The 8,540-nt window shown below is 38.7% G+C and overlaps 1 pseudogene across 1 annotated transcript; it reads left to right on the top strand.

The window, feature by feature from the left end:
• The first annotated feature begins 282 nt into the window (after positions 1 to 282).
• On the top strand, positions 283 to 1,063 carry LOC114893335 (annotated as a pseudogene). The gene has a single exon (XR_003792863.1). The product of XR_003792863.1 is annotated as a gamma-aminobutyric acid receptor-associated protein pseudogene (transcript).
• Positions 1,064 to 8,540: the final 7,477 nt, after the last annotated feature.

Below are 8,540 nucleotides of genomic sequence, written 5' to 3'. Positions count from 1 at the left end.
GTGTGAAAAAATTTTTTAAAATTAATTAATTAATTAAATTTAATTAAAGAACAAACCTGAAATTGATCAGCCCTAACAGCCCAAAACCCAGTCTCTCATGGAACATGGTGATGTGTTCATACTCGTCTGCCTAAAGAAAATTAAATCCTACCTGGAGAAAGACCACTTCAAAAAACAAACAAAAAAATTTGAATTATTGAGGTCGCCGCCACCCGCCCCCTCTTCCCGGCCCCCAACCCGGGTTCTCTCAGCCCAGCCTGGTCCAGCCCAGTTCCTGGGAGGATGAACTTCGTGTATAAAGAGGAGTATCCATTAGAGAAGCATGGCTCTGAGGGCTAGAAGATCTGAAAGAAATATCCGGACTGGGTCCCGGTGATAGTAGAAAAGGCTCCCAAAGTTCGGATAGGAGACCTGGACAAAAAGATACACCTGGTGCCTTCTGATCATACAGTTGGTCAGTTCTACTTCTTGATCGGGAAGCAAATTCACCTCTGAGCTGAGGATGCCTTGTTTTTCTTTGTCAACGATGTCATTCCACCCACCAGTGCCACTATGCGTCAGCTATACCAGGAACACCATGAAGAAGACTTCTTTCTGTACATTGCCTACAGTGATGAAAGTGTCTACGGCCTGTGAAGCTGCTGCCCCTAAGGTGGGGTGGTCCCATTCTACAAAGAGAGAGGGGGCCCCCTTCATTGACCTGCTCCTCCTTGAGGCTCAGACACCAACTCTCTTCCTCAGGACCTGCACTTCGTAATGTTTGAGACTCTCCTCCAACCCCTCTTAACAAGAGGATTACTGGGGGAGATGTCCTCTAGTACCTGTCCTTTCTCCTTTCTTCCCCTTTCTCTACCACCTTTCCCATTCTGCTTTAGACTTCTTGATTGTCAATCTCTGTCACATCCAGTGATTGTTTTGTTTTCTGTTCCCTTTCTAACTGCCCAAGGGGCTCAGAACCCCAATAATCCCTTCTTTTCACTACCTTCCTTTTGGGGGGTAAATGGAAGGGACTGAAATTGTGGGAGGAAGGTAGAAGGCACATCAATAAAGAGGAAAGCACCAAAAAAAAATTCAAATTATTGAAATGAAACTGGTTTGAAACACTGAATCACTTATTCTCACTTAGCTGCGTGTTGTTGAAGGTTGTCTAAGCTGGGCTTGTTTGGATGGTTCGACTGGTCATAACTGGACTCACTCATGCTTCTGAAGGCAGCTAGGTTCAGTAGGGCGGTTCTGCCTCACATGTTTGATAGCCTCCTCATGGAACCAGAAGGCTAGCCTAAGTGTGTCCTCATCGTGTGTGTGTGTTCTAAAGTACAGGGCCAATTATGCTACAGCTTTACAAATTTCTCTTTGTGTCACAGTTGCTAATACCCCACTGACCAAAGATTGACGTAAAAAAAAAACAACAACCTGAGTAAGTCTGCTCTACCAACTATAGGAAAGCAAAGAAAGTTACATGCCAAAGAGTATGGATTTATAATTTAATTATGTGGATAAAGTAAAGAATGGACAAATAATCCACTCTACTACAAATCTCCCCTTAAAGACAGGTGACACTCCATCATAAAGGTCTTCCAATTAATAACAATTAGAGATGCAAAATCTAGCCCAGTGGTGGTTAATTCCTCCATAATGTGACCCCAGAATCAAGTCCTTTTTAAATTTTCTTTCTTTCTGGAAAACTTATTTACAATCATAAAATTGATCATCAAATTATGGCTCATAATTTACACATTCACAAGTTTGATTTTATCACTTTCATGTTCTATAGAGGGGACAATAAACCACAACCAACATGCCAAATCTGGCCGGCCTCTGATTTTGTCAATAAAGTTTCATTGGAACACAGCCCCTCTCATTTGCTTACTTCTTGTCTATGGCTGGTTTTTTTGTTTTTTTTGCGGTACGTGGGTCTCTCACTGTGGTGGCCTCTCCCGTTGCAGAGCACAGGCTCCGGACACGCAGGCCCAGTGGCCACGGCTCACGGGTCCAGCTGCTCCGCGGCACGCGGGACCTCCCCAGACCGGGGCACGAACCCGTGTCCCCTGCATCGGCAGGCAGACTCTCAACCACTGCACCACCAGGGAAGCCCCTCTATGGCTGTTTTTATGCCACAGCAGCAGAGTTGAGTAGCTGTGACAGAGATCATATTGCCTGCTGAAATATCTACTGAAAAGCTGAAAATACTATCTCACCCTTTACAGAAAACTAGACATTCCTGCTTATCATATTTTATGGCACATGCACCAATTAATTTCTCTTAGATAGATGTCACCAAGGATCTATTTCCTTTCAAAAAGAAGAAAGTTTTAATAACTAACAGAACCAGGATCTGAATGCACATCTGGCTGACTGCAAAGCCAATGCTTTTTCCAATATATTACACTGTTTCCACAGTATTTGCACCGTTTTGAAGAATACTACTTATTCTGATAAGAGATGGGAAACAGAGGGACCAATGTATCAAAATCATGATCAGAATCATGTGAAAAACTTGTTAAACATTCAAACTCTTGAAACAAAATCTCTGCGCTTGGGAGCTGGAAATCTGAATTTTAACAAATGTCATAGGTGATCCTTTTTCACACTGAAGACAAAGAATAAAGGTATTAGTGAAAGAAACAACTTGATCGATGTTGAATTTGAGTTGATGGATTTGCAGAGAGTTGAAAAGCTTGATATCATTATGGTTTTCAAGGGGCCATGGTGAAATATGCCTGGAAGAAGATGGGGCAACCTTACTCCTGACCCAGTTCTCTGCAGTTCTTTAAGGGTTCAAGAGAGGATAGCAAGTGTTCTTGATGCTACATGTAAAGGTGCATGAAGGTTAGTGATGGACATGAGCTGCATTGCTGCTCAAGAGGTCATAGACGTCAAGTGAATAGATGTTCATACCAGAGAAAGATTGGTGATTTTATACCTTTGACTTGTCAAAGGGAGTCAGGGCTATCCTTTGAAGAGGGAAAGGAGTCTGGAGCAAGCTGAGGAAAATATGCCCATATGTCTTCAAACATCATGTCAACAGAAAATACTAGGAGAAAATGAGACCAATCAATACCAGAGTGAAGCCAGAGACATCTCTCTCTCACTGATACCTAAGTCCTCTATTTATCCACCTTGCCCCCAAAAGTGGGGAGTGAGTGCATAGAAGGGAAAAAGATGAGCTTTCTTTGAGCCAGAACCTGCCCCCTTACTCCAAGAGTGGAGGGGGCCAGATTTGAGCCTGCAGTGCATCAGGGAAGGACACAGTCCTTGAACTGAATTGACATTAAATCTTTACAATGAAAAGGAATATATCCAGTAGCGAAACAAACAGAAATCTCTGCGAATAACTGGAAGTATTTTCTGAGAGACAATTCCCCATGGCTGTCTTGCATTTCTGCACTTCTTTTGAGCAGAGGCACTAACTAGCTTTGTATTGAACTATCTTTTCACAGACAGCTGTATAATGAATAGCCTTGGAAGACAGATATGTCTTTGCTCTTCTTTGAGCAAAAGGCCAGTATAATGAAATTACTGTCTTCCTCCAGAGCAACAGCAAGCAGGTTTACTGCCCATGATAAAAGATTTGGGTTCCATTAGCTTGGAGTCATTCTCTTGTAACACAATCTGCTGTATGTGCAAGCGTAATATGGATCTCTGTTATCTTGTGAGAATTCAGATGTGTGCAACTAGCACAAAAATGATAATCCTCTGGCCACAAACTATTGTTGAGAGTAATAACCTATCTTTTAGCTCTAATCCAGGACTCTTCTGCCTCTACCAGCATCAGTGATATGGTGGCAGGCTAATTTGTCTCATATTTTTCACAGTTCTTGATAAGGAACACTTAAGAATGTATACCAGGGAATGTGGAGAAGAGAAAACCCTTGTGCACTGTTGGTGGGAATGTAAACTGGTACAGACCTTATGGAAAACAGTATGCAGGTTTCTCAAAAAATATTTAAAAAGAACTACTATATGATCCAGCAACTCCACTCTGGATATTAATTTGAAGGAAACAAAAACACCAACTCAGAAAAATATATGCACCCCCATGCTCACTGCAGCAGTATTCACAATAGCCAAGACAGGAAAACAACTAAGTTCCACTGACAAATGAATAGGATAAAAGAAGATGTGATATATACTATATATATATAGTGCAATATTATCCAGCCATAAAAAGTAAGGAAATCCTGCCATTTGTGACAACATGGATGGATCTTGAAGGCATTATGCTAAGTTAAATAAGTCAGGCAGAGGACTACAAATAACATCACACTTACATGTGAAATCTAAAACAAACCAATGAACAAAAAAACTGAACTAACTCATAGATACAGAGAACAGGTTAGTGGTTGCCAAAGGCAGGAGTGGAGGGTGGGGGAAATGGGTAAAGATGGTCAAAAGGTACATACTTCCAGTTATAAAATAAATAAGTCCTGGGGGGGGGTATAATGTACAGCATGGTGACTATAGTTAATAATACTGTATTGTATATTTGAAACTTGCTAAGAAAGTAAATCTTAAAAGTGTTCATCACAAGAAAAAAATTATAACTATGTGTGGTGATGAATGTTAACCACACTTATTGTGGTGATCATTTCACGATACATACAAATATCAAATCATTATGTTGTACACCTGAAACTAATATAATGTTATATGTTAGTTATGTCTCAATTAAAAAAAGGTAATAGTCTATCACAGTTCACCCTCTGGTTTCCAGTGATGTTCATGTCTTTCCCACTTGTGAAATATACTTAACTTCCCTCTCCTGTAAGACCTCTAAAGCCTCATTCCTTAATGGCATTATGCTCAAGGCTTAGTGTCGAGAATCTCATAACTGAAATCAGGTTCCAGTAATGTATGAGACTTTTGGGGTGCAGCTCTCCCTTAATGAAGACCTGTGAACTAAATCTATCTATCACCCATATTCTATATTGAGGGTGAGACAGGGACAAATGAACCACAGTAGAATATCTTACTCAAAAATGAGGGCTGAGGTGATGAGAGGCACATAGCAGTCACTGATCCATAGAAATTCTGAAATCCAGCCCTTTTCATTGTTCTGGAAACAAAGGAATTATGTTCATTAGGACCAAGTTCTGCTCTCTGGGAGTGGTTTTCTGCAGCTATTTGTTCCACCCTCTGGGGTACTGGCTCTGCCTTCTGAGACATCCTTCATTTTCAATGAGAAAGGCCAGTGTTAGCACGTGAATAGTTTTCTCAGCCAATATTTCTGACCTATAGAAAAGAAAAAGAGCTCAGAGATTTTTTTCTTTTTCTTTGAATGTCTCTGTCTCTTTCAGTCCAAACTGATATAATTCCTTTAAAAGCTTCATGGGTTTCCAGATTATCAAATTATAATCCAGTCCATTAGACAAAAGCCATGCTAATAAATCTCTTAGAAAAAGACTCTGTCTACCCTGAGTGCTATAGAATGATTCCCTTAAGTCTTTTTTTTAATGTTTATTTTATATTGGAGTATAGTTGATTAACAATGCTGGGTTAGTTTCAGGTGTACAGCAAAGTGATTCAGTTATACATATTCATGTATCTATTCTTTTTTCCTTAAGTCTTAAGAGCCCTTTTGTTTGACATAGAGACTATAAGAGGCATAATCTTAAGATTCTTATATGTCTTTTGTATAGCTGAGAGGACTATGAAGCACCATCGTAAATATTCCTCAAGCCTCAAAAAGGGATCTTATAGCTTGACTTGACTTGATTATTACCCTGAAGTCACATTTTACTGTCAGCACTCTGTACTTGATATTTGCACTGAGGCCTTTCCCAACTTTGAAAACCTTTTGCCAACTGGAAATTCTAAGAGTGAAAAACAGTTTTATTTTCCAACCCAGTAAATCCTGTTGTGTAAATAATTCTTCTAAATTCTGCTCAAAAGTTGAACATTTCCTTCCTTACTTAGTACATCTCTCTTTTGAAATACTTTATCAAAGATAGCTTAAAAATGTACATTATACTTTTAACATTCTGCCTGAAAATCACCTTATCCAGACCACAGATTTATTAGGTCTTTTTCACATCTTCCAGCTTATAGCTAGTGACAGTCTCACCAATTGCTCCACCAAATATATAACACAAATCCCTCCAGCTTGCAATAGCACTCTTCTCCCTGCACTTTAAGCCCCCACCAACAGTGTCCTTACTGACCAGTCCCAAAGCCACTGCCCATGATTTAGGTTACTCTTACAGCAGTATCTACCTTTTTAGATATTAACTTGTATCTTGGTTATGCACTGCTGTGTAACAAACATTCCCCAAACTCAAGAGCCTTAACTTAATCACATCTGCAAAATGCTTTTTCCTGTATAAGGTAACATTCACAGATTCTGGGGAACAGGAATGGGATATATTTGGGGACTATTATGTCAACCTACCACAGAGATACTAAATTATACATACTATATTAAAATAATACATACTATACTACATTATCATTTTCTCTCTCTCCCTTCCTCAATTTAAGGAGAGTGTCAAGTTTTGAACAACTTAAGGGATGGTAGCAGGAACAGAAAGCAGAAATAAACTGTGAATATTTCTGGCTTTTGTTTTGTGAAAATCTATGTCCTAAGTGAATTTAAAGCATATAAAGGAAGATCTGCAGATTAAGACAATGTGTTTTGGAGAAATATATGGATGAGAGTGTCCATAAAGAATAGGAAAACGTCCCTCAAGAATAGAGATCCCGTGAACTTGTGGAGGAGGAAAGAAAGAAGGATGGTGTTTTCTGGCCTCACCAGGAAAGCAACAAGATTTCAGATATGAAAGGAAAATGAGTGCATGGGCAAGTCAGAAAACATTCCCTCTCTTAAGCCTGGCATAGAAGTAACAGACCTGAAGTGGTTTTGCAAACAAGGGAATAGATGACAGAATGCCAGTAAATGTCCCCCAAGGTCTTCACTCTGGAAAAAAACCTGTCGAAATAGGGGAGACACCCAAGAATGATGACAATTGAATTTTTTAGATACATATAGGTAGATATAAAATGGAGTCTCAGGGTCAGAAATGAAGTTGTAGAAAATTTTAATAAAAATATTTCCTGCATGTCCAGGTTTGAGGACAAAAGTTTATCTCTGCTTTCTCTTTCTTCTTTCTTTTTCTCATGTGTATGTGTGTGTATGATAATTTTTTACATTGTTTAAACACTGTGCCAAATTATCATTACTTTCAAGGTATATATAAAAAGAAGCACTATAATTTTGGTGCATAAACTTTTCTTGAACAAGAGCATAAACATACCTTTAGAAAACAATTTATCACCCACTCATTGAGTGTTACTCTTTAATGATCATGTCAATTAGATTATTTTTGTTTTCATTTTTATAAATAGTGATGTATTTATTGAGTCTCAGAAACAAATGTAAAATTTTTCTCACTAGACTTTAAGTATCTTAATTCCATAATTTCCTGTTAATAATATCCATCAAAGTATTACACTGACTTTTTCCAAGTTATTACTCAGGGGAAAATATAGATATCTATAGGTTCTTAGTTTGACTTATTGCTTATCAAGACTTACAATCTTTATACAATTTCTTTTTCCTCTGACAGTAACTGAATTATGAAAAAATAGCTATGAAATTGATATCAAGAGAGGTAGCCAAGAGTCCTTTCCAGTGGGAATAATAACTTCAATTTTCAGATGGTTTCTATATAAATTTTTCCATTTGATTTTTCACAAGAACATTAGATAGTGTGGCAGGAGTTTTCATGTACATTTCACTAAATTAATTCTTTCAGAAACTGGTGTGGGCTACTGTGGAAACTAGAAATAGAAATGAAAAGGAGCTAACACATTCTAATTGTTCAGTAAATGGTAGCCATCATTGCTATTATTTGGTGCCTGTGAGAAGTGAGGGTCAAAGTGATTATGGCTTGCCCAGGTCTTCTGACTCATAGTCCAAAATTTCATCCTCAGGGCCTCACAGAGATTCTCAGCTAATTTTTCCCTTCAAAGAATGGGGATTGATTTAACAATAGAACAACAGCAGGAGTAATCCCACGATTGTATTCCACCTGCAGGACCTCAGGCTTTTAGGTTCACCAGTTAGTTCTGGACAAAAAGTGTCTGCCAGGTCCCTGATCCTCTCAACCTCCCACACTCCCAGTGTTTATCTTTAGAAGAGAAAAAAAGGAATCCCTTAGAAAAGGTCTTAGTCCTCTTCTCTCAAAGGTGGGGGAAAAACACCTTTTGAAACTACTCCTGCTGTCAAAGTTCATGCCTTGATTTGTGAAGCCTGGTCTTGCAAAAGTACTAAATCAAAGTAAAATGGATTTACATTTGTAAACTTTGTTTCCACTTAATGGGATTAGAAAGACCACTCACATTAAACAAACAAAAACATCAGTTCAGCAGCAAGACAGATAGAACAGTAAATTAACCGTACACAAGCTCTGAAACTCAGTGTGAACTTAGGCCTAGTAATTTTCTTTTAAGATAATTTGAAGAATCAAGAAAGTTCCAGAGCCTACTTATATGTTTTCATATCTACTCTTTACCTGAGCCATGTACATTGTTGGGGAAAGATA

This window comes from Monodon monoceros, unplaced genomic scaffold, assembly GCF_005190385.1.
Source record: "Monodon monoceros isolate NGI ecotype Baffin Bay Population unplaced genomic scaffold, NGI_Narwhal_1 Super_Scaffold_12, whole genome shotgun sequence".
NCBI lineage: Eukaryota > Metazoa > Chordata > Mammalia > Artiodactyla > Monodontidae > Monodon > Monodon monoceros.
This window is presented reverse-complemented; position numbering and strand designations above follow the sequence as displayed.